We start from the raw sequence: 24765 nt of genomic DNA, 5'->3' as shown, positions 1-24765 counted from the left end.
CCCGAGCTGCGGCGTGGTGGCCGCCGAGTCCGGCATGAATTTCAGCCCAGAGCTGCCGCCCCTCTTCCACGGATATACATCGCTGAAGGACTCCGGTGGCGCTTTTCTTGCAGAGCTCTCCATCATGAACCTTGTAGGCCTTATAGCGGGCCTCATTTCTGGTCCTTAGGAAGCTCCTTCCTATTAAGGTAGGCTAGGAAGGGTTCGGTCCATGGGGCAATGACTTCCATGCTGAGATGCACCGACGGTGTTATGTCAGTGTTTCCGGGATCTGGGGTTATGTTTCGGTCCGAACTAGTATTGCCGTTTTCCCCTTGCCACACCATGGATGGCTTAAACAGCCTTTCCAGGAAGATATTAGGTGGGACGGGGTCGCGCTTAGCGCCAATATGAGCAAGAACATCCGCCGCTTGATTACTTTCTCGAGCCACATGATGGAACTCGAGCCCCTCGAACCAGGTCGGCATTTTTATGACTGCGTTACGATACGCTGCCATCTTCGGATCTTTAGCGTCGAAATCTCCATTTATTTGAGATATTGCAAGGTTTGAGAACCCGTGCACTTCTAGGCGTTGTATGCCCATGGAGACAGCCATCCGGAGACCATGCAATAAGGCCTCGTATTCGACTGCATTATTGGAGTCTGTGTATAGTATTTGGAGAACGTACTGGACGACGTCTCCAGTAGGGGACGTTAAAATGACACTCGCTCCTAACCCTACCAACATTTTGGAGCCGTCAAAGTGCATGACCCAATTGGAGTATGTATCGTACTCTTTAGGGAGTTCGGCCTCTGTCCGTTCGGTGATGAAGTCGGCCGGTACTTGGGATTTGATAGCTCGACGTGGTTTATATATGATGTCAAATGGCAGGAGCTCAATGGCCCATTTGGCAATCCGGCCCCTAGCATCGTGGTTGTTTATAATGTCGTTGAGTGGTACTTCGGAGGCCACCGCGATCGAACACTCTTGGAAGTAGTGACGGAGCTTTTGGGATGCCATGAAGACCGCGTATGCTATTTTTTGATAATGAGGGTACCGGGATTTGCATGGTGTAAGGACAGTAGATACGTAGTATACTGGCTTCTGAAGCGGGAATTTGTGTCCGTCTTGTTCTCGTTCAACAACGAGTATGGCGCTCACCACCTGATGTGTTGCCGATATGTATAATAACATCGGTTCGCCGATGTTTGGTGCGGCCATGATTGGATTGCTCGCAAGAAGGGTTTTTATTTCTTCCAGTCCGGCTGTTGCCGCGTCCATCCACTCGAAGTGGTCAGTTCGCCGTAGAGGGCGATAGAGTGGCAGTGCCTTTTCTCCTAATCTGGAGATAAAGCGGCTTAGAGCTGCCACGCAACCTGCAAGTTTTTGAACTTGTTTAAGGTCTGTTGGCTTAGCCAATTGTGACAAAGCTCGGATTTTGGCTGGGTTTTCTTCGATTCCCCTATTGGAGACGATGAAGCCCAACAGTTTTCCAGCGGGGATGCCGAAGACACACTTTTCTGGGTTGAGCTTGATGTCATACGCCCTGAAGTTGTCGAATGTAAGACGTAAGTCGTCTATTAGTGTTTCCACGTGCCTGGTTTCGATGACGACGTCATCAACGTAAGCTTCTACTATTTTGCTGATCTGTTTCTCTAGGCATGTTTGGATAATGCGTTGATATGTGGCACCGGCGTTCTTGAGCCCAAAGGGCATGGTATTGAAGCAGAATGGCCCATATGGGGTAATAAATGTTGTCGCCGCTTGATCAGATTCCTTCATTTTGATTTGATGGTATCCGGAGTATGCATCGAGGAAACACAGTGAGTCGTGTCCTGCGGTGGCATCAATGATTTGATCAATGCGGGGAAGGGGAAAAGGGTCCTTAGGGAAAGCCTTATTGAGATCCTTGAAATCGACACATAGGCACCCGGATTTATCTTTCTTTGGTACCATTACCAGGTTTGCCAGCCAGTCCGGATGCTTGATTTCTCTGATGAATCCGGCCTCGATGAGCTTGGCCAGCTCCTCCCCCATGGCTTGTCGCTTAGGTTCTGAAAAGCGCCGGAGTGTTTTCTTGACTGGTTTAAATCCCTTTAATATGTTGAGGCTATGTCCAGCCAACTTACGTGGGATCCCTGGCATATCCGAAGGGTGCTAGGAAGATATGTCCCAGTTTTCGCACAGGAATTCTCGTAGTGCGGCGTCAACTATTGAGTTCAGCTGAGCTCCGATGGATGTTGTCTTCTTGGGATCCGTTGGGTGGACCTAGAATTTGGTTATTTCTTCTGCCAGTTTGAACGAGGTGGATTTGGGGCGTTTGTTGAGGATCACATCGTCCCTGTCCACTTTGGAGCGTAGTGCGGTTAATTCTTCAGCCGCGAGGGCTTCGGATAGCGCCTCCAGGGCCAGGGATGCAGTTTTGTTTTTAGCACGGAGTGCTATGTCCGGATCACTGACAAGAGTGATTATACCGTTTGGTCCGGGCATTTTGAGATTCATATATCCGTAGTGAGGTATAGCTTGGAAGCGTGTAAAAGCATCCGGCCCCAACAGGGCGTGATATCCGCTGCTGAAAGGGGCCACTTGGAAGGTTATTTCTTCGGACCGATAGTTCTCCGGCGATCTGAATACCACGTCAAGTGTGATTTTGCCCGCGCACCACGCCTCCCGACTAGGAATAATTCCCCGGAAGGTTGTGTTACTTTGTTTGATGCGGCTCCTGTCTATTTCCATTTTATGGAGTGTGTCCTCATAAATGAGATTTAATCCGCTTCCGCCGTCCATGAGGACCTTGGTGAGTCGAAACCCATCCACGATGGGGCTGAGGACTAACGCGGCTGGTGCTCGTACTGTTCTGTACTTTGGTTCATCACCGGCGTTGAATGTTATAGCCGTGTCGTTCCATGGGTTTATTACAGCGATTTGGCAGACTTCATTGAGCTCGCGAGGTGCCCTTTTGCGCTTGTTATTTGAAGAGAATGTCTCGAAGACTGTCAACACTCTTGGGTCGTCGTCTTCTGAGGGGGTGTTGTTCTGGGGCGTCCTTGATAATGATGTCCTCGCCGCTCTTGGCTACCTGTCGTAGTATCCAACATGCTCTAAGGATGTGGGTTGCCACGATATCTGTTGTTGTATGTATTTTGCATGGGCCATCGAGCCACCCTTCCAGAACAGTGCCATGCCATATAGTGGCTTTGTGTTTTTTGACTGTTGGATTGGGCGTGCCACGAGGGTATGCCCTTTTTGCCTGGGGGGGGGGGGGTTGGGTTGGGGCTGGTGGTTCCCAGCAAGCTGCCCGAGTTTCCCAGGCGCTTTCCATCATGCAGTATTTTTGTACGATGGTTGCTAAGTCAGCAAATTTTAGTATGCGGCGGCGATTGATGGCGTTGAGTATTCCTTCATCTGCACAGTTTTTGCAGAACGCTGATATTGCGTCCTCGTCACGGCAATCTTTTACCTTGTCCTTGACAAGGAGGAATCTGGCCCAAAAGTGGTGGACCTTCTCCTGAGATTGCTATTTTATGCTCATGAGAGCTTCTATGTCCGGGTGGGTGGGTGGAATTAAATCCAAACCCCGACCTAACTGGTTGTCCGGAGTCCGACGACCTTCTGGACTAGACAGTCCGGGTTCCGGAATATCTTCTGATTGTTTGGAACCGCCGTCCGATGCTATGTTCAGAGAGCTGGTTGCGTCCTTTCGTGGGTGAGTATCCGATTCTTCATGAACGGCGACCCGAACAAAGTCCGTCTTCAATATAAAGACTCGCTGTCCTGCTCCAGGACTGCCACGATCTGGTGGGTGACCGATGGAGTTTTGGTTTCTCCTTGATCGGTTTTAGGCCCTATCTGATCGTAATCTGCGACGATTCCCAAAGCGGCGATGCGATCTAGGAGCTCGTTTAAGGACGAAAACTCAACCAGATCCATCTGCTTGGAGTGCTCGGAGTTGATGCGAAGGGAATTTTTGATGGCCCGAGAGGTCATCGTCGGCTCTGCGGCCGAACGGGCGATCATAGTAAAGTCGCCCGGCCGGAGGGTTTGGCCCGAGGCCAAAACTCCCCCTGCGGTAATGTTGTCTTTAATGACAAGGCGAGCCATCGAGCCTTTCATCGACGACACAGTGGAACTCTCAATGAAAGCACCAATGTCGGTGTCAAAACCGGCGGATCTCGGGTAGGGGGTCCCGAACTGTGCGTCTAGGATCGATGGTAACAGGATACGGGGGACACGATGTTTACCCAGGTTCGGGCCCTCTCTATCGAGGTAATACCCTACTTCCTGCTTGATTGATCTTGATGAATATGAGTATTACAAGAGTTGATCTACCACGAGATCGTAATGGCTAAACCCTAGAAGTCTAGCCTATGTGGGTATGGTAATGAGTATATGTGGTGTCCTTTCCGGACTACCCCCCTCGGTTTATATAGACACCGAGGGAATCTAGGGTTTACATGGAGTCGGTTACATAAGAAGGAGTCTTCGGTCGCCAAGCTTGCCTTCCACGCCAAGTAGAGCCCAATCCGGACACGGTGCAGTCTTCGGCCTTCATGTCTTCACAGCCCATCAGTCCGCCCCATGGATAACAGGCCGGACGCCCGAGGACCCCTTAGTCCAGGACTCCCTCAGCGGGATCTGTCCACACGATGGTAGCGAACAAGAACGCGGATGACCTTCGTCCGCGCCGGCTTAGAGAGGACGGTGCACATCGGCTTCCTCCATCGCCGACGGCGTCAACGTCAACGCTGCACCTCCTCATCTATGACCACCGGTGAGGAGAGAGATAGAGTGGACACTGTCATCTTGTTTAGATATGAAGAGGGTGAGAGAGCGAGATGCGAGAAACCCTATCAAACAAGAGGCTATATATACAATGGAGTAAAAAATCTCTTCATAGCAGTGGTTTTAAATAGAATACGCGCGTTCCCGGAAAAAATAAACAAAAATTGGCAGACAATTTTTTTAACGTACCAATAAAGAAAAATCGATCAAAAACACGCCCCCACTTCCAGGTTGCAGTTTGTATCGCTCACGTGTGGTCCCCAACCCTCCATTATTAAGTGAACAAATTAAAGGATCAAATTATTACATACGTAATCCGCCTCTTCATGTACAAATGCGCTCCATCGTGTACTTGCGGGTATCTCGGAGGCAGAGTGAGTGCGTGTACATTTCTTCTTGTATGTCGTACTCCATTTATCTCATTTCATATTGTTTCCCACTCCTATGGTATTCCCATCCTAGGAACAAAATGAGGCGGTACTAGGTTTGTGTGTGTAGGGAGAACGAGACACCGATGGTGTGTACGAGTACTCACGAGAGTCGTCGCGCACACACACATAGACATATACATGCATATCCGTGTTTACGTAAAATTCCATCTCCATCTCTAATCATACTTGTCCAACTCGCACATTATTTACGTTATTAATTATACATGCAACAATATTTATGTACAACATCTCTTGTTTGCGGGTGTCCGGTCCGCCACCACACCCGCTCCTGACCAACCCGAACCCTCTTCATCACCCGCGCGTGCTTCTCGCCTGAAACGGCCAGTGCCGCATTCATGCCCGGCCAGAGCGGACGCGACCTCTCATTGGTGCCGACATTGAAGCAGCACGCCGGCCGAGAGAGCACCACCCGCGCCGCTTCCCGGTGCACGCGATTGCTCCGCGTTCAAAGGTCGCAATAGCCGGCCACAACATGCATGTAAAAAGTTCTTGGGAGTCTGTGCTGCAGCTAGCTGTCCTCCCCCTCCTCGTCAATCTTTTCCAGTAGTGCTAGTACTCCATGGCGCGATCCATCGACAAGCAGACGGGAAAGTTACGGTATACTCCGTTTGCAGTGAGTGGCATGCCGAGCAACCGTGTGGGGTGGAGCCGTGGAGGAGGGTGAGACATGAGGTTTCTCTCCGAAATGAAACGTTTGTTCGATGACGCGATCCAACGAAACGAAACATTGGTTTCTCTCCATTTCCATTTTTTCTCCAGAAAAGTGGAAACTTTCCACTCCATTTTCATTTCTACTCAAAGGTTGCCCTATTACAACATTCCATCAAATACAAAGGAAAACTAACACGCATGTTGATGCGTCTCAATGATTCACAGATCATAGCCAATATTTACTTCACAACTAAAGAAAAAAGTTGTGAGAGTGTGTACAAAAAAATACTGATGGGGTCACTACGACGTAAACCCTAAACCCTAAACAAGATTTAATTTTCTGGCTAGGTAGAACCTGTCGAAGGAAAGACGGCTGGCACCCTCGGATCATATGATGCTTTTGTGTAGTTCCACTAAAATCGAGCTGATCATCCCTGTTGGCAAAGATATTGAAGAAGTGTGATTAGACTAATAGTACTGGTACTAGTTCATGAGACATAAACTCATCACAAATAGAAGCTGGTAGAAGTAGAGAAAGATCCACATGGAGATGGAGCTACGTGGGGAGCTGCGCGCGGCAGTGGAGCAAGCCGGCTCCAAAAGGAAGTTGTACTTGGGACGTCGGGCTGTAGCTAGAAGGGCGGTTGGGAGGCGGCATCAGCCCATACCGTGGGGACCCCCAATCGGGATGCATCGACAGTGGGTTTTCTCCCTCGCCGCTGTCGGCCGCGTCTACGCAGAACATCGTCCCCTTCCTCCAACGGCGGGATCAGGCCGGACCTGTGACCAGCGGTGTGGCCACCGTCGTTCTATGCTTGTGAAGAGAGCAACCCTGGCAAGTAGGCTTGTAGCTTAGGCTCCTGCTAGTGCATATATAGTGGTTTTCTTTTTCTCTCCATATCAACCATTTTATATTGCGTACGTGTCATTGAAGAGTGAAATGATGGTTGCTTCTTCCGACTAACTTATTGTGTGATTTGACTGCTCCTGAGTGGCCCCTACACGTACTCCCCCTACGTGTATGACCGTTCCTGAGTCTCACTTGTACTTATCTCTATTTTCTTGCCTGACACGTAGAAAGGATGCACATAGAGGAATTTTGTTACTGCACGTTGTTACGTAGTACTACTAGTACCTACTCCCTCCTTCCGGTTCGCTACTAGTACTCCCTCTGTCCTGGCTTATTGGTCCCCTTTGTACTCAATTCATTGGCTCATTTTCCTCAAGAAATTGTCTTTACCAATGTATTAATATCGGGAATGCATGCGTGAACAATGAATGATTAAACCTTGCATGCAACATTTTGACAAAGCATTGACTTATGAACATGTTAATGTGAGGGACTACAACCTTATGCATGCATGCAACAATCACACATACACATGGACGCAAAAACGTGTGTGACGACCTAATGCATGCATGTTCGAGCACACGATGGAACACACACGACCACGCTCAAGTGCTCAACCTACACGTGCATGCACATACATACTCAGCCAAGGTGAGCTAGTGACTGTATAAACACCGGAAAATGTATATATTGAGTGCAATGAGCGTATTATGAAGTCCACTGACCGTATTTTTTATAAATATATAGTGATAGACAGTGTATTTATCTCGTTTCAAATTAAGCCATATTAACCGAAAAGGAGGCAGTATGGACTAACATTACTTTGCTGTGTCCCGTCAACTTGCCGAACGAGGAGAAGCTTGCAGGACGGGAGAAGCTTGTGCGCGGTGGCTCGCAGGACAATGAGAAACTTTTGACTAATGCAAGCTCTCCCTCACTAAGGCGGTGTACGTGCAGCAATTAATTCGGTGTCAGATTACCAGAAGCATACATTGTACCAGTACCATTATAGTTCGACTTCCCGAAGAGGCGAACAACCAAGCACACAGTTTACTACTAGTACTACTATACAGGTATGTACTACTAGGAACCGGATGGTGGAGCGTCTGCACTCTTATTTTATTTTAATCTATGATAAAGCAATCTTCAACACATTTGGTTATCTTCAAGGGTTCTCGCATGTGATAATGGAAGTCGATTGCATGGAACACTCACCAAAATTCTCGCTTAATTCTGGTTCCTATCCTGCTAGAAATAGGAGCGCTCGGTAATATTTTCTCTTTTTTGTTATTCAGCATATAAATAGGCCAGCAAACCTTGCGGTGCATCCTTGTGCGAACCATGCTTGCTGCACTTTGAATGTGACCGAGAGCTGGCTTGATGAAACACCTCGCTTCCTTCTTCTTTTTTTGCGGGGTACCTCGCTTCCTAGTGACCAGTCTCTTGGATGATCATCCTAAGAATGCTTATATATGAATAAGTGTTCTCTCATTTACCCACAAAAAAGATTAAGCCATATTAACCGGAAAGAGGGAGTATGGACTAGCACTACTTTTTGGTGTGTCCCGTCAACTCGTAGAACGAGGAGAAGCTTGCAGGACAAGGTGAAGCTTGCTTTCGCCCTCTCCGTCTACCTCAAGCCTAGTAGCTCGCGGGACGACGAGAAGCTTTTGACCAATGCAACCTACCCTCGCCCAGGCGGTGGACGTGCAACAGTTCATTCGGTGCCAGATTGCCAGAGGCATACACTGTAGTACCATCATTGTTCGACTTCACGAAGAGGTGAAGAGCCAAGCGCAAGGTTTAGTAGTATGAGTACTACTAGTATACAGGTACTAGGAACCGCATGGTGGAGCATCTTGATGTCTACTACACAACCTTCTTCTTGTAGACGTTGTTGGGCCTCCAAGTGCAGAGGTTTGCAGGACAGTAGCAATTTTCCCTCAAGTTGATGACCTAAGGTTTATCAATCCGTAGGAGGCGTAGGATGAAGATGGTCTCTCTGAAGCAACCCTGCAACCAAATAACAAAGAGTCTCTTGTGTCCCCAACACACCCAATACAATGGTAAATTGTATAGGTGCACTAGTTCGGCGAATAGATGGTGATACAAGTGCAATATGGATAGTAGATAATAGTATTTGTAATCTGAAATAATAAAAACAGCAAGGTAGCAAGTGATAAAAGTGAGCGTAAACGGTATTGCAATGCGTGGAAATAAGGCCTAGGGTTCATACTTTCGCTAGTGTAAGTTCCCTCAACAATACTAACATAATTGGATCATAAAACTATCCCTCAACATGCAACAAAGAGTCACTCCAAAGTCACTAATAGCGGAGAACGAACAAAGAGATTATGGTAGGGTACGAAACCACCTCGAAGTTATTCTTTCCAATCAATCCGTTGGGCTATTCTTATAAGTGTCACGAACAGCCCTAGAGTTCGTACTAGAATAACACCTTAAGACACAAATCAACCAAAACCCTAATGTCACCTAGATACTCCAATGTTACCTCAGGTATCCGTGGGTATGATTATACGATATGCATCACACAATCTTAGATTCATCTATTCAACCAACACATAGAACCTCAAAGAGTGCCCCAAAGTTCCTATCGGAGAATCACGACGAAAATGTGTGCCAACCCCTATGCATAGGTTCATGGGCGGAACCCGCAAGTTGATCACCAAAACATACATCAAGTGAATCACGTGATATCCCATTGTCACCACAGATACGCACGGCAAGACATACATCAAGTGTTCTCAAATCTTTAAAGACTCAATCCGATAAGATAACTTCAAAGGGGAAACTCAATCCATTACAAGAGAGTAGAGGGGGAGAAAACATCATAGGATCCAAATATAATAGCAAAGCTCGCGATACATCAAGATCGTATCACCTCAAGAACACGAGAGAGAAAGAGAGAGAGAGAAAGAGATCAAACACATAGCTACTTGTACATACCCTCAGCCCCGAGGGAGAACTACTCCCTACTCGTCATGGAGAGCACCGGGATGATGAAGATGGCCACCAGAGAGGGATTGCCCCCTCCGGCAGGGTGCCAGAACGGGTCTAGATTGCCTTTCGGTGGCTACGGAGGCTTCTGGCGGCGGAACTCCGGATCTATTATGCTCTCTGATGTTTTTAGGGTATATGGAGATATATAGGCAGAAGAAGTATGTCAGGGGGGCCATGAGGGGCTCACGAGGGTGGAGGGCGCACCCAGGGGGGGTGGGCGCGCCCCCCTGCCTCGTGACCTCCTCGTAGATCCCCCGACGTGCACTCCAAGTCTTCTGGGCTTCTTTCCTTCCAAAAATGAGTTCCGTGAAGTTTCAAGTCAATTGGACTCTGTTTGATTTTCCTTCAAAACCCTAAAACAGGGTAAAAACAGAAACTGGCACTGGGCTCTGGGTTAATAGGTTAGTCCCAAAAATGATATAAAAGTGTATAATAAAGCCCATAAACATTCAAAACAGTAGATAATATAGCATGGAGCAATCAAAAATTATAGATACGTTGGAGAAGTATCACGTCTGTACTCTTATTTTTATTTTAATCTCTGATAAAGTACACATTTATTCGGGAGAAGTGCGGAAAACGGTAGCCCAATGGTACTATTAAAAAACATCTAACATGTAATGATGATATCGATCAACCATGCTCGAATATATCTTGGCCTCCGTGCGAGCCCGTCTGTGTGTTCTCTCCCCTCGTCTCTCTCAAGGAACGGCGGGTTGGCCATTTTGCCGTCAATTGAGATCGGTTTGCTCACACTCCGGTCCCACATGTCAGTGATATGCCAGGAGGAAGTGTGTTGACCGACTGGCCATACGCGTACTTGGTTTTGCACCTTCATACTACTCCTCCCTCCGTCACAGTTTACATGGCACGCTTCATTCTCATGCATTTCCACCAGCAGAGAGATTTTAGACGCATTTGGTTTAATGCTCAATTAATTAGGGCGTGGTAACTGCAATCAAGTCCACAATTTTCTCTCAATGTACAAGGTGTGTACGCGGAGTGGAGTAAGTACATGCATGTGTGTACCCGGGGTGGAAGCACTGCATGCATGTGTGTACGCATTATTTCCTCTAGTAATAGACGTCGTGCTATAACTTACCAATGCTATTTTTCAGGCCGATCGCTAGTCGCCTTGGTCCCAGAGATTGTTGAAGGGCGCTCTATAAACAGTGACAGAGGGAGTAGTATGAGCTGATTTAAAGAAGAGCGTATTGATGGTTGCTTCTTCCGAGCAACTTATAGTGGGAAAGGTGGGACTTATGATTTGACTGCTCATTACTCACTATTAGTGAGGCGCAAGGACCGGGCTGAGTCTCCTATGCGGTTGTGCACTACTCCCTCCATTCTTAAATATTTGTCTACCTAGAGATTTCAACGAGTGACTACATACGAAGCAAAATGAGTGAATCTACACTCTAAAATATGTGCATTTGAAATTTCTAAAAAGTTAAATATTTAGGAATGGAGGGAGTATAATTTTGTGCATGGCACATGGACCCGGATGCTGAAGAGGCTCCTGGCAATGCTATCAAGCTTCCAGCATTTTTTACATAATTGACGTACTATACAAATAATTTTCCAGTGACATGAAATTGTACAATGCTCTGAGCTTTCAAATTTTGTTTCGTGTGTCTTGCCATCCATGCTCTTTTGAAAAAAAATAAAAAACTAACTTCCTTGCTAATGCATCTCAATGATTAGCAAATTAGAGCTAATATTTACATCACAACTGAAGACAAAGTTGTGAGAAGGTGTTAAATTAAAATTGATCCATGTTTTCATTGGCAACAACTTCCCCCCAGCTCTGTCTAAACCAACAAGGCATGTTGGGAAAAAAGTAGCTGTCAGGAGCATGCAACATTCCGATCATTTTGTGCAGTTTCACTAAAATAGAGCTGAGCGTCCCTGTTCCAAAGATATTAAGTGTGATTACAAAAATAGAGGACGGTTGATGAAACAATAAACACACAAATAGAAGCCGGTCACCTTTGCAGTCTCTCTTAAGACTAACTAGTTGGAGAAGATTAAGCAAATAGTTGGAGAATATTAGGCTCGGAGTTGGATGAGGAGGATAGAGCAAAACCAATCTCCCTTTGTGCAGTCGCACTGAAATGTAGAGACGTTGCCCGTGTGACATTTTAGTTTAACTCCACAAAACACTCTTAAGAAAGAAGTGATTTGTGCAGTTCACCAAAAGGTCGCAATAGCAACAAGCTGAAATGGATAGCCCTGTTTGCAAAAAAGAGGTAGAAATGAAACAATTACTGGCCAATAACAGTTGATGACACATACGACGACAAAAAAGAAGCATATTCCTTATCCTAAGGGAAGATGACAACACGGTTGTGTTTGTATAAAATGGTGTGAGGACGAGATAGCAATATGGAAAGTACGCCGGACGAGCTACGTTTTGGGCAAAGAACTATGGAAGATCCACATGCAAGATTTTCCACATGCAGCAACGTGGGAAGACGGGCAGTGGAGCAAGGTTGGAGGGGATACTCGGGGGTCATCGGGATGTAACTAGGAGAGCGGCAGCGGGCGGGATCTGCCCATACCGCAGCAACGAGCAAGTGGCATAGGCCCTACCACGCCGGAGCTTGGTCAGAGAGAACAACGGGTACATCAGATCGAGACGTGCTGGCTCAGCGCCGTCGAACGGAAAAACGATGCACATCCTCCCTTTCCGCCGGCGGACGGGATGCGACCGGATCAGTGACTAATGGTGAGAGAGGGAGAGAGGCCGTTGCCGCCTTGTGTGAGATACTCTAAAGAGAGACAAACCCCGGCAGGCAGGCTCCATTGTATATAGTGGAGAGGACAACCTTTTTCTCCATAAAAATCGTTTTATATTCTGTGTATGTGCCATTGAGCGATATGCTTTTATTTAAAAATTACGCACCAACGCATCAAGTCGAACTTTGTTTCGTGCACGCGTGGTACATGACCTCCGTAGGTAAACAACCGCTACATGCGCTCAAATTAGCACGTAGGCTGCCATTTCGCACAGAAATGAGCTCCACCGTGTACGCACGCGGGTGTGGCTGGGCAGGAAGCGTGAATATGTGCACCTATTCTCTTCGTGTACATACACCACCTACGCGGGGTTGTGTGAGAGAGATACAAACGTAGAGAGATATAGTGTGTGGGTTCGTGAGTGTTTTATTTTGGGGGGGGGCGTGAGAGATAGACAAGGAATATGTGTCGATGATATTTCAATCAAAAAATGTAACATATGCAATGTGTGTGAAACAGAGACCTGGATATATCATATATAGAGAGGGGGTAATCCACGAGAAGAGAGTGGAGGTATCATCGGCATGAGGTATCCATAGAATCGAAGAGAGGGATGATGTGTGTGTGCGCGTGCGTGATCGATAAAGAGTGCCATTGAATCTATGTGTGCCCACGTCAAAGATATAGGGTGGCTGGCCTACGAGAACGTGGGAGGGGACATGTGCAGTTTGTCTCTATGGCATGGATACCTACCTACAACGCTTGACTATCGGTGTGTGTGTGTGTGTGGGGGGGGGGGTAGAGACCTAACTATAAAGGTACAATGGCGGGTATATGTGTGGATGAGGAGAGGGACCTACCTTATGTATCGGGGAAGATCGACCGGCATCCATGCATATGTGTAGGAGAGGAATAAGGTTGGGAGAGAGACAGAGCTAGAGTGTTGGAGGGGTTGGTGGTGGAGTTGCTTCTCACAAATGGTGGGAGAGGCTTGCTAGACAGACGGAGGGCACACCTGCAATATCAATAAGAGAGGGGATGCCTGCCTGTCTATGCACGTGCGTGTGAGAGACGGGTCAGGAGGCATGCATGAATGATGAGGGGGGACGATATGGTTGTGGTAAGCAGACATAACTACATAGGAAGATCAATCGTCCTTTGTCGGAGAAAGGAGAGACATAACTTGTGAGGTACGTCGATCGATGCATGTGGAAAAATAGTTAAAAGTCGACCTAGGTATATGTAGGGAGATCGATCGGTATACATGCATGTATGTGTTAGAAGCAAATAAGGCCCGGAGAGAAGGATAGAGAGAGAGGGATGCAGCTAGGAGGTGGTGCGAGAGGCATACTATATCGAGGGGAAGGAGTGTGCGTGTACGAGATCGATGAAAAGAGGGGCCAGAGTGAGGCATGGACGGTGAGAAGAGAAGAGGGAAAGCTAGTGTTTGTGGTAGGCACTCCTGGCTAGAGAGGCATATTGATCGGTGTGTGCCGTAAAGAAGGAGCTGGGGGGCTACACACCGTGGGTGAACGACCTAAAGTGAAAAGGCGAATTTGCGTGATGGAGCTAGAGAATGCCGAGGGAGGGTGAGAGGGAGGCGGGCGTGTGCATGCACGAGAGTAAGATAGCGCTAGCTACAAAGATAAGATGATTGTGTGGGTGTAAAAGACCAATAGAGATCATAATTCATTATAAAAAGTGAATTCGAATATTTGAGAATTTATCATAGTGTTTTGAACCGACGCATGCATGAATATATATAACGATGATACGCATGGTGTGGTTATGAACATGTTATACTACATATAATATATTTTATATTTAAAAAACAGAGTTGGTGATGATGGTGTGCATGCCATCCTGCAATATAGGTCGTCCGATTTATATCTGAAGGATAGGAAGGAAACTATGGAAATTTTGAGAAAAGATACCCACACCCCTCTCCACATTTTGAAATAAGGCCTTCCCTCGTTCATCCTTTTCTCCCACAAGATAAACTACTCATAAAAATGCATATTGATGTTCCGTGCAATGCATGGGCATCTTGCTAGTACTACATGCAATATATAGAACATTGATTATAATTTGGGATAATGTGTGGCTTTTGCAGCTCAGGGCTAAATACTTGTCATAATGTAGGCGGTGGGGAACTATACTTTGTGTGATAAACATGATGTACGTATGGAACATGGTTTAGATTATGAATATCTAGTTAGTACATCAAATGTACTGTTATTTGGAATCAACATCAAGTGTATTCAAAAATTTGAATTCGAGTTCATATAGTACACATAGTTCATATCTATCTCTATAGTAATCATGTGGTGTGTTGTTAAGGTAATACACAATGATGGTTTAAGTTGGCAACAATCATGATTGTAGATTCTTATTCAAATAGAGAAACGAATTCAAATTTAGTGCAAATTGCAGCGGTAGTATAGACATTTGGAATGCACTAAAATGTTGGTATGAGTAGGTCACATGCATTATACAACCAACGAAAAACTTTAATTGGACATAACATGGATTCATAGCTTTGAATGGCATTTGTATAGTAAAACGGGACAAGACTCTCTCTTTGTGTGATGTGAATAGTTTTATTTTTTCGTTCTTTTCATTGAGGGAAATGCGAGTTGATTTGGTACGTACAATATTACATGTTAGGCTTGTCGCTAAAATTGAACCCGTGCCTTGTTATATCCCGAAAATTCAGACATCGTGCTCCCAAAACTCACGCCTTCACAACCCGCGCCTTGCTATCCCAAAATTACAACGCGCGTGAAAACTCCCTCCAGCTGTCAAATCTCGACACGCAAAATCCCCCTTCTAACCCTGAGCTGAAAGGACCGCTAGTTCAAATCGACGGGGGTACTTTTGTAACACACCCTACATTTTGGACAAGCGCGTCCCTAAGTCATGGTTCCTCATCTCCCGTCGCCTCCTTTTCTCCATTCGAAATCCCAGGCCGCCATAACCTCTCTGCTCTAGCCGCGAAACCCCACACTCCTCCATCTGCCTGTAACACCACGGATGTAATTTACCTTATATGTACTCCAACTCTTGCCGTTTCCGGCGCTAAGTTATTTTATTTCCTCGGGTTCGGGTTTTTGTCTCCGTGTGTTGTTGCCTTTGTCATGCATCTCATATCATGTCATCATGTGCATTGCATTTGCATACGTGTTCGTCTCATGCATCCGAGCATTTTCCCCGTTGTCCGTTTCGCATTCCGGCGCTCCTATCTCCTCCGGTGGTCCTTTCTACCTCTTTTCGTGTGTGGGAGTTAAACATTTCCGGATTGGACCGAGACTTGCCAAGCGGACTTCGTTTGATACTCCAACGGTTAACCGAGGGACCGAGAAGGCCTCGTCTGTGTTGCAGCCCAACACCCTTCCAATTTGGCCCAAAACCCACCAAAACCCTCTCCATCATCTAGAGCGTTCGATCACGATCGCGTGGCCGCAAACCGCACCTCATTTGGACTCTCCTAGCTCCTCCTATGTATAAATAGGCATCTCCCCCGAAAATCCCGGATCCAATCCAACCCCAAACCCTAGCCCCGCTTCATCCGTGCGCCGGACACGTCCGGCCCGTGCCGGATGTCTCGCACCGCCGCCCCGCAGCCACTGGCGAGCCGCCATGTGGCACTCGTCCCGCCGCCGCCGCCAAGGACCGTCGGGCCCAAGGCCGGCCCTCTCCGCCCCCGCGTCCGGGCCCCGCCTCCTCCTCCCGAGCGCCGCCCGCGCCCGAGAGGACCCCGCCACGCCGCCGTCGTCGTCCCGTGTGTCGGCCGCCTCCGCCTCGCACCTTGCCGGCCGGAGCCGAGCTCCGCCTCGGCCGGCCCACGCCTCCTCCGACCTCCGCCGCGCTCCTCCGCCGCTCCTCCGCTTAGATCCGGCCACCGCGCCTCCCCTCGCCAAGTCCGGCGACACTCCGGCGAAGAGGACTTCCCCGGCGAACCTCGGCGACCGTGCAGCTACAGTGATCCAGATCTGGATCTGGAATTCGAAGGGTTGACTTTCCCTGAAACCCTAATTTATTTGACTTTTTCATCTTGTCGTAACTCCGCATCCGTAGCTCTGTTTTGTGCGTGTAGCATATCAAAATGTTCGGCTCAGAGAGTACATCATTTTATCTCATTGCATAATTTTCATTTGATCTCATCTTCATGCCTGAAAATCTGTTGGAAGAGAGCTGTTTGAGATAATTGTCAGATCTGCTGCATCAAATAGCTATTTGTCATTTTTGGCATGTTTAATGTGTGCATGATATGCTCCTGAGCTCTACATATGTTTTGTTATATGCCATGCTATCTTTGCAGAGGTGCTTACCATATATTTTTGTGACATGTGTGGTGACTAGCACAAGCTTGCAAAGTAGTGCATTCGTTAATGCTGATTTCAGGGACTTAGAATTTCTCTAAGTCCTTGATCTGTTTTTATCAATATGCCATATGTTCATGTTGTTTCCTAGTGATACGTGCCTCTTTTGAGGAGGATCAGTAAGGATGTTTTGTTAACATTGTGGTGCTCTATCCATACATGTCTTTGTTTGCATTTATGGAGCACCCTAGCTTGAGTCAATCGAGCTCTACTTTTGCTATTTCGTGAATCCTGGCAGATTGTTGACTTGTTAGCGATTTTGCCGAGGATGTTGTTGTTGATCCGTGCATGCTATGTTGTTGTTCTTGCCATGTATAGATTTTATGATATGTATTATTGATGGGTGTATGCTTATTTTGTCATGCCATGCTCTGAAGTGAGTGCATCGAGCTCGCGAACATGCCTACTCGTTAACAGATTTGCATGCTCCAGTTTTTCACTAAGTCTGTAACCTGATTATGTTTTTGCCATGTTCACATGCTTGCAATTGTATTTTCTGATCCCTTTTGGCTCAAGGTCACTAAGGGACTTTTGTTAAGATCTTTGAGTAGCTCCATGCCATGCCTTGCTTTACCATGTTAAGTTCCGGTAGCTTATAGTTTTCATGCTCCAAAGCGTGCTACCTGATGTTAAATTCCAGACTTGTGTTAATTTCACTAAGTCTGAAACCTGTTTACCATTTGCATTTTTGCCATGCTTATTTGAACCTATTAATGGATGAATTGGCCGTAGCTCAGTGCTCATCTTTTATCAAGCATCATGAGTGGATCCCTGCCATGTATTTTGTTGTCATGTTTGGGTGCTGTAGCATAATTATCTTGATGCATTTAGATGGCTACTTGCTGTTTATCGCAGATCGGTGCCATATTTGTTTTGCTTGCCATTTCCAAACCGTGCATCCGATTTCGGTGATCTTTATATCGATTTCAACCGAAATCACCTCACCTTTCTAGTGGAACTTTTGGATTTCCAAGTTGAGGCCAGGTTCTATCATTCCTTGTCAAATCTTGCATATGCATCACATATCGCATCCCGCATAGCATACCATGTTTGGATCATGTTGTTCGAGCCTTGCACGTGGTTGATTGTGTTCCTTTTACTTGTTTGTCTTGTTTGGGTAGAGCCGGGAGATGAGTTCGCTAACGAGGAGCCCATTGAGTTTGCTTACGAGGATCAAGTCAACTCCGACAACTTTGCAGGCAAGATGATCATACCCTCGAAATCACTTCTATCTTTGCTTGCTAGATACTCGCTCTTTTGCTATGCCTATGCTACGATACCTACCACTTGCTTATCATGCCTCCCAAATTGCCATGTCAAACCTCTAACCCACCATGTCCTAGCAAACCGTTGATTGGCTATGTTACCGCTTTGCTCAGCCCCTCTTATAGCGTTGCTAGTTGCAGGTGAAGATTGGAGATCGTTCCTTGTTGGAACATTGCTTATTGTTGGGATATCACCATTTTATATTGTTATCTTAATGCATCTATATACTTGGTAAAGGGTGGAAGGCTCGGCCTTTTTCCTAGTGTTTTGTTCCACTCTTGCCGCCCTAGTTTCCGTCATATCGGTGTTATGTTCCTGGATTTTGCGTTCCTTACGCGGTTGGGTGATAATGGGAACCCCTTGACAGTTCGCCTTGAATAAAACTCTTCCAGCAATGCCCAACTTTGGTTTTACCATTTTCCACCTAGCCTCTTTTTCCCTTGGGTTCCGCGGACTCAAGGGCCATCTTTATTTAAACCCCCGGGCCAGTGCTCCTCTGAGTGTTGGTCCAACCTTTCAGCTGCCGGTGGCCACCAGGGGCAACTCTGGGCTGGCCTACCGAAACCTTGGACAATCCGGTGTGCCCTGAGAACGAGATATGTGCAGCTCCTATTGGGATTTGTCGGCACATTCGGGTGGTGTTGCTGGTTTAGTTTTACCCTTGTCAAGGATGTCTTGTAGAACTGGGATGCAGAGTCTGATCGGAATGTCTCAGGAGAAGGATTATCCTTCGTTGATCGTGAGAGCTTGTGATGGGCTAAGCTGGGACTCCCCTGCAGGGATTTGAACTTTCGAAAGCCGTGCCCGCGGTTATTGGCAGATGGGAATTTGTTAATGTTCGGTTGTAGATAACATGAACCTTAACTTAATTAAAATGAATCAACTGCGTGTGTAACCGTGATGGTCTCTTCTCGGCGGAGTCCGGGAAGTGAACACGGTGTTGGAGTAATGCTTGACGTAGGTTGTTCTATAGTTCTTCGTTCATGCTTTGCCTTCTCTTCTCGCTCTCTTTTGCGAATAGGTTAGCCACCATATATGCTAGTCGCTTGCTGCAGCTCCACATATTACCTTGCCTTACCTATAAGCTTAAATAGACTTGATCGCGAGGGTGCGAGATTGCTGAGTCCCCGTGACGCACAGATTACTTCCAAACTAGATGCAGGGACCGATGATTCCGTTCTAGATGATGCGCTTGAGCTCAAGTGGGAGTTTGACGAAGACTCACACCGTTACTATGTGTCTTTCCCTGATGATCAGCAGTGGTGCCCAGTTGGGGCGATCGGGACCGTGTCGCATGTTGGGGTTGATCTTTTATTTTGGTACCGTAGTCGGACCATGAGTGTATTGGATGATTGTAATGTTATTTTTGTATTTGTGTGACATGGCGAGTGTAAGCCAACTATGTACCTTTTCCCCCTATTATCTATTTACATGGGTTGTTGTGAAGACTACCTTACTTGCGACATTGCTTTCAATGCGGTTATGCCTCTAAGTCGTGCTTCGACACGTAGGAGATATAGCCGCATCGAGGGCGTTACACCGCCACCTCACGGCTGCCCAGCTAGAGCCTCTTCCCCGACGACGTCGTCCACCGCAATAGCTCGACGTCCCTCATCCACCTCCCCAGATGAGGATCCGTCGTCCATCTCATCGTCCCACCGGTTCAGCCGCCCCGTCCTCCACCTCCAAGGAGCTGCTCCGACGATCTCCTCGCCTATCACGGCTGATCCATCCCCATAGCATCACCTTCACCTGCTCCACCGGAACCGCAACATCCTCACCGACTCCTCGAACGAAGCTGAGGCCTACTCGGCGCCACCAAAGAGGTTCTACACTCATCGCATCGCAACTTGTCCTTAACTCGACCTCCCGACACCGACGGTGCTACATCCCGCACCCCCATGCCGTGGCTACCTCGAAGACGGCGCCGCGGACGACATCTCCACGGTGGCTCTCCCCCAGTGCGAGGCCCCTTCGGCAGTGGCGTCCATACCAGCCGGATCTGTTGCTGCTGCTCCGGCTCTCGCTCACTCACGTGCTGCTCTGCTCTCCCCCTCGCTCGTGATGCTGCTCTGCTCTTGCTCTCGCTCGCGCTACTGATGCTGGTACACGGGCTGCTGCAGCTACACGAGTTGCTTCTCTGGCTCTAGTTCGCGCTGCTCCTCCAGGCGCTGCTACTCCGGCTGCTATCTGCTACTGTGTTCCCCATTGATCGCCTGTTAATTTAGATCATTGTTTCTCTACTACTAGTGCTTGAGCAGGCTATGTTGGGGAACATAGCAGAATTTTAAAATTTTCTACGCATCACCAAGATCAATATATGGAGTCATCTAGCAACGAGGGAGAGGGGAGTGCATCTACATACCCTTGTAGATCGCAAGCGGAAGCGTTCAAGAGAACGGGGTTGATGGAGTCGTACTCGTCGTGATCCAAATCACCAATGACCTAGCGCCGAATGGACGGCACCTCCGCGTTCAACACACGTACGGTTAGGAAGACGTCTCCTCCAACTTGATCCAGCAAGGGGGAAGGAGAGGTTGATGGAGATCCAGTAGCACGACGGCGTGGTGGTGGAAGCAACGGCGATCTCGGTAGGGCTTCGCCAAGCTCAGCGAGAGGGAGAGGTGTCACGGGAGGGAGAGGGAGGCGCCAGGGGCTAGGGTGCGGCTGCCCTCCCTCCCCCCAGTATATATAGGACCCCTAGGGGAGGTGATGGCCCTAGGAGATGGGATCTCCAAGGGGGGGCGGCGGCCAAGGGGGGTGGCTTGCCCCCCAAGCCAAGTGGGGCGCCCCCACCCTAGGGTTTCCAACCCTAGGCGCAGGGGGAGGCCCATGGGGGGCGCACCAGCCCACCAGGGGCTGGTTCCCCTCCCACTTCAGCCCATGGGGCCCTCCGGGATAGGTGGCCCCACCCGGTGGACCCCCGGGACCCTTTCGGTGGTCCCGGTACAATACCGATTACCCCCGAGACTTACCCGATGGCCAAAACTTGACTTCCTATATATAAATCTTCACCTATGGACCATTTCGGAACTCCTCGTGACGTCCAGGATCTCATCCGGGACTCCGAACAACTCTCGGGTTACCGTATACTAATATCTCAACAACCCTAGCATCACCGAACCTTAAGTGTGTAGACCCTACGGGTTCGGGAGACACGCAGACATGACCGAGACGACTCTCCGATCAATAACCAACAACGGATCTGGATACCCATGTTGGCTCCCACATGCTCCTCGATGATCTCATCGGATGAACCACGATGTCGAGGATTCAATCAATCCCGTATACAATTCCCTTTGTCAATCAGTACGTTACTTGCCCGAGACTCGATCGTCGGTATCCCAATACCTCGTTCAATATCATTACCGGCAAGTCACTTTACTCGTACCGTAATGCATGATCCCGTGATCAACCACTTTGTCACATTGAGCTCATTATGATGATGCATTACCGAGTAGGCCCAAAGATACCTCTCCGTCATACGGAGTGACAAATCCCAGTCTCGATTCGTGCCAACCCAACAGACACTTTCGGAGATACCCGTAGTGCACCTTTATAGTCACCTAGTTACGTTGTGATGTTTGGCACACCCAAAGCACTCCTACGGTATCCGGGAGCTGCACAATCTCATGGTCTAAGGAGATGATACTTGACATTCGGAAAAGCTATAGCAAATGAACTACACGATCTTTGAGCTATGCTTAGGATTGGGTCTTGTCCATCACATCATTCTCCTAATGATGTGATCCCGTTATCAATGACATCCAATGTCCATAGTCAGGAAACCATGGCTATCTTTTGATCAACGAGCTAGTCAACTAGAGGCTCACTAGGGACATGTTGTGGTCTATGTATTCACACATGTATTACGATTTCCAGATAACACAATTATAGCATGAACAATAGACAATTATCATGAATAAGGAAATATAATAATAACCATTTTATTATTGCCTCTAGGGCATATTTCCAATAGTCTCCCACTTGCACTAGAGTCAATAATCCAGTTACATTGTGATGAATCGAACACCCATAGAGTTCTGGTGTTGATCATGTTTTGCTCTAGGGAGAGGTTTAGTCAACGGATCTGCTACATTCAGGTCCGTATGTACTTTACAAATATCTATGTCTCCATTTTGAACACTTTCACGAATGGAGTTGAAGCGACGCCTGATATGCCTGGTCTTCCTGTGAAACCTGGGCTCCTTGGCAAGGGCAATAGCTCCAGTGTTATCACAGAAGAGAATCATCGGGCCCGACGCATTGGGTATGACTCCTAGGTCGGTAATGAACTCCTTCACCCAGATTGCTTCTCGTGCTGCCTCCGAGGCTGCCATGTACTCCGCTTCACATGTAGATCCCGCCACAACGCTTTGCTTGCAACTGCACCAGCTTACTTCCCCGCCATTCAAAATATACACGTATTCGGTTTGTGACTTAGAGTCATCCAGATCTGTGTCGAAGCTAGAATTGACGTAACCCTTTACGACGAGCTCTTCGTCACCTCCATAAATGAGAAACATATCCTTAGTCCTCTTCAGGTACTTCAGGATATTCTTGACCGCTGTCCAGTGTTCCATGCCGGGATTACTTTGGTACCTTCCTACCAAACTTACGGCAAGGTTTACATCAGGTCTAGTACACAGCATAGCATACATGATAGACCCTATGGCCGAGGCATAGGGGACGACACTCATCTTTTCTCTCTCTTCTGCCATGGTCGGGCATTGAGCCGTGCTCAATCTCGTACCTTGCAACACAGGCAAGAACCCCTTCTTTGATTGATCCATATTGAACTTCTTCAATATCTTGTCAAGGTACGTACTCTGTGAAAGACCAATGAGGCGTCTCGATCTATCTCTATAGATCTTGATGCCTAATATGTAAGCAGCTTCTCCAAGATCCTTCATTGAAAAACACTTGTTCAAGTAGGCCTTTATGCTTTCCAAGAATTCTATATCATTTCCCATCAACAATATGTCATCCACATACAATATGAGAAATGCTACAGAGCTCCCACTCACTTTCTTGTAAATGTAGGCTTCTCCATAAGTCTGCATAAACCCAAATGCTTTGATCATCTCATCAAAACATATGTTCCAACTCCGAGATGCTTGCACCAGCCCATAGATCGAGCGTTGGAGCTTGCACACCTTGTCAGCATTCTTAGGATCGACAAAACCTTCCGGCTGCATCATATACAATTCTTCCTTAAGGAAACCATTAAGGAATGCTGTTTTGACGTCCATTTGCCATATCTCATAATCATAGAATGCGGCAATTGCTAACATGATTCGGACGGACTTCAGCTTCGCTACGGGTGAGGAAGTCTCATCGTAGTCAACCCCTTAAACTTGTCGATAACCCTTAGCGACAAGCCGAGCTTTATAGATGGTTACATTACCATCCGCGTCTGTCTTCTTCTTAAAGATCCATTTATTTTCTATGGCTCGCTGTTCATCGGGCAAGTCAGTCAAAGTGCATACTTCGTTTTCATACATGGATCCTATCTCGGATTTCATGGATTCCAGCCATTTGTCGGAATCTGGGCCTGCCATCGCTTCTTCATAGCTTGAAGGTTCACCATTATCTAACAACATGATTTCCAGGACAGGGTTGCCGTACCACTCTGGTGCGGAACGTGTCCTTGTGGACCTACGAAGTTTAGTAGCAACTTGATCTGAAGTTTCATGATCATCATCATTAACTTCCTCTCTAGTCGGTGCAGGCACCTCAGGAACATTTTCTTGAGCTGCGCCACTCTTCGGTTCAAGAGGCAATACTTCATCAAGTTCTACTTTCCTCCCACTTACTTCTTTCGAGAGAAACTCTTTCTCTAGAAAGGATCCATTCTTGGCAAAAAATATCTTGTCTTCGGATCTGAGGCAGAAGGTATACCCAATAGTTTCTTTAGGGTATCCTATGAAGACGCATTTTTCCGATTTGGGTTCAAGCTTTTCAGGTTGAAGTTTCTTGACATAAGCATCGCATCCCCAAACTTTTAGAAACGACAGCTTAGGTTTCTTCCCAAACCATAATTCATACGGTGTCGTCTCAACGGATTTCGACGGAGCCCTATTTAAAGTGAATGCGGCAGTCTCTAAAGCATAGCCCCAAAATGACAGCGGTAGATCGGTAAGAGACATCATAGATCGCACCATATCTAATAGAGTGCGATTACGACGTTCGGACACACCATTACGGTGAGGTGTTCCAGGCGGCGTGAGTTGTGAAACTATTCCACATTTCCTTAAGTGCGTGCCAAATTCGTGAATCAAGTATTCTTCCCCACAATCTGATCGCAAGAACTTGATTTTTCTGTCACGTTGATTCTCAACCTCACTCTAAAATTCCTTGAACTTTTCAAAGGTCTCAGACTTGTGTTTCATTAACTAGACATACCCATATCTACTCAAGTCATCAGTGAGGGTGAGAACATAACGATAGCCACCGCGAGCCTCAACACTCATTGGACTGCACACATCAGTATGTATGATTTCCAATAAGTTGGTTGCTCGCTCCATTGTTCCTGAGAACGGAGTCTTGGTCATTTTACCCATGAGGCATGGTTCGCACGTGTCAAATGATTCATAATCAAGAGACTCCAAAAGTCCATCTGCATGGAGCTTCTTCATGCG

The sequence above is a fragment of the Triticum urartu genome, chromosome 3 (genome assembly GCF_003073215.2).
Source record: "Triticum urartu cultivar G1812 chromosome 3, Tu2.1, whole genome shotgun sequence".
Lineage (NCBI taxonomy): Eukaryota > Viridiplantae > Streptophyta > Magnoliopsida > Poales > Poaceae > Triticum > Triticum urartu.
Note: the sequence above shows the minus strand (reverse complement) of the source record.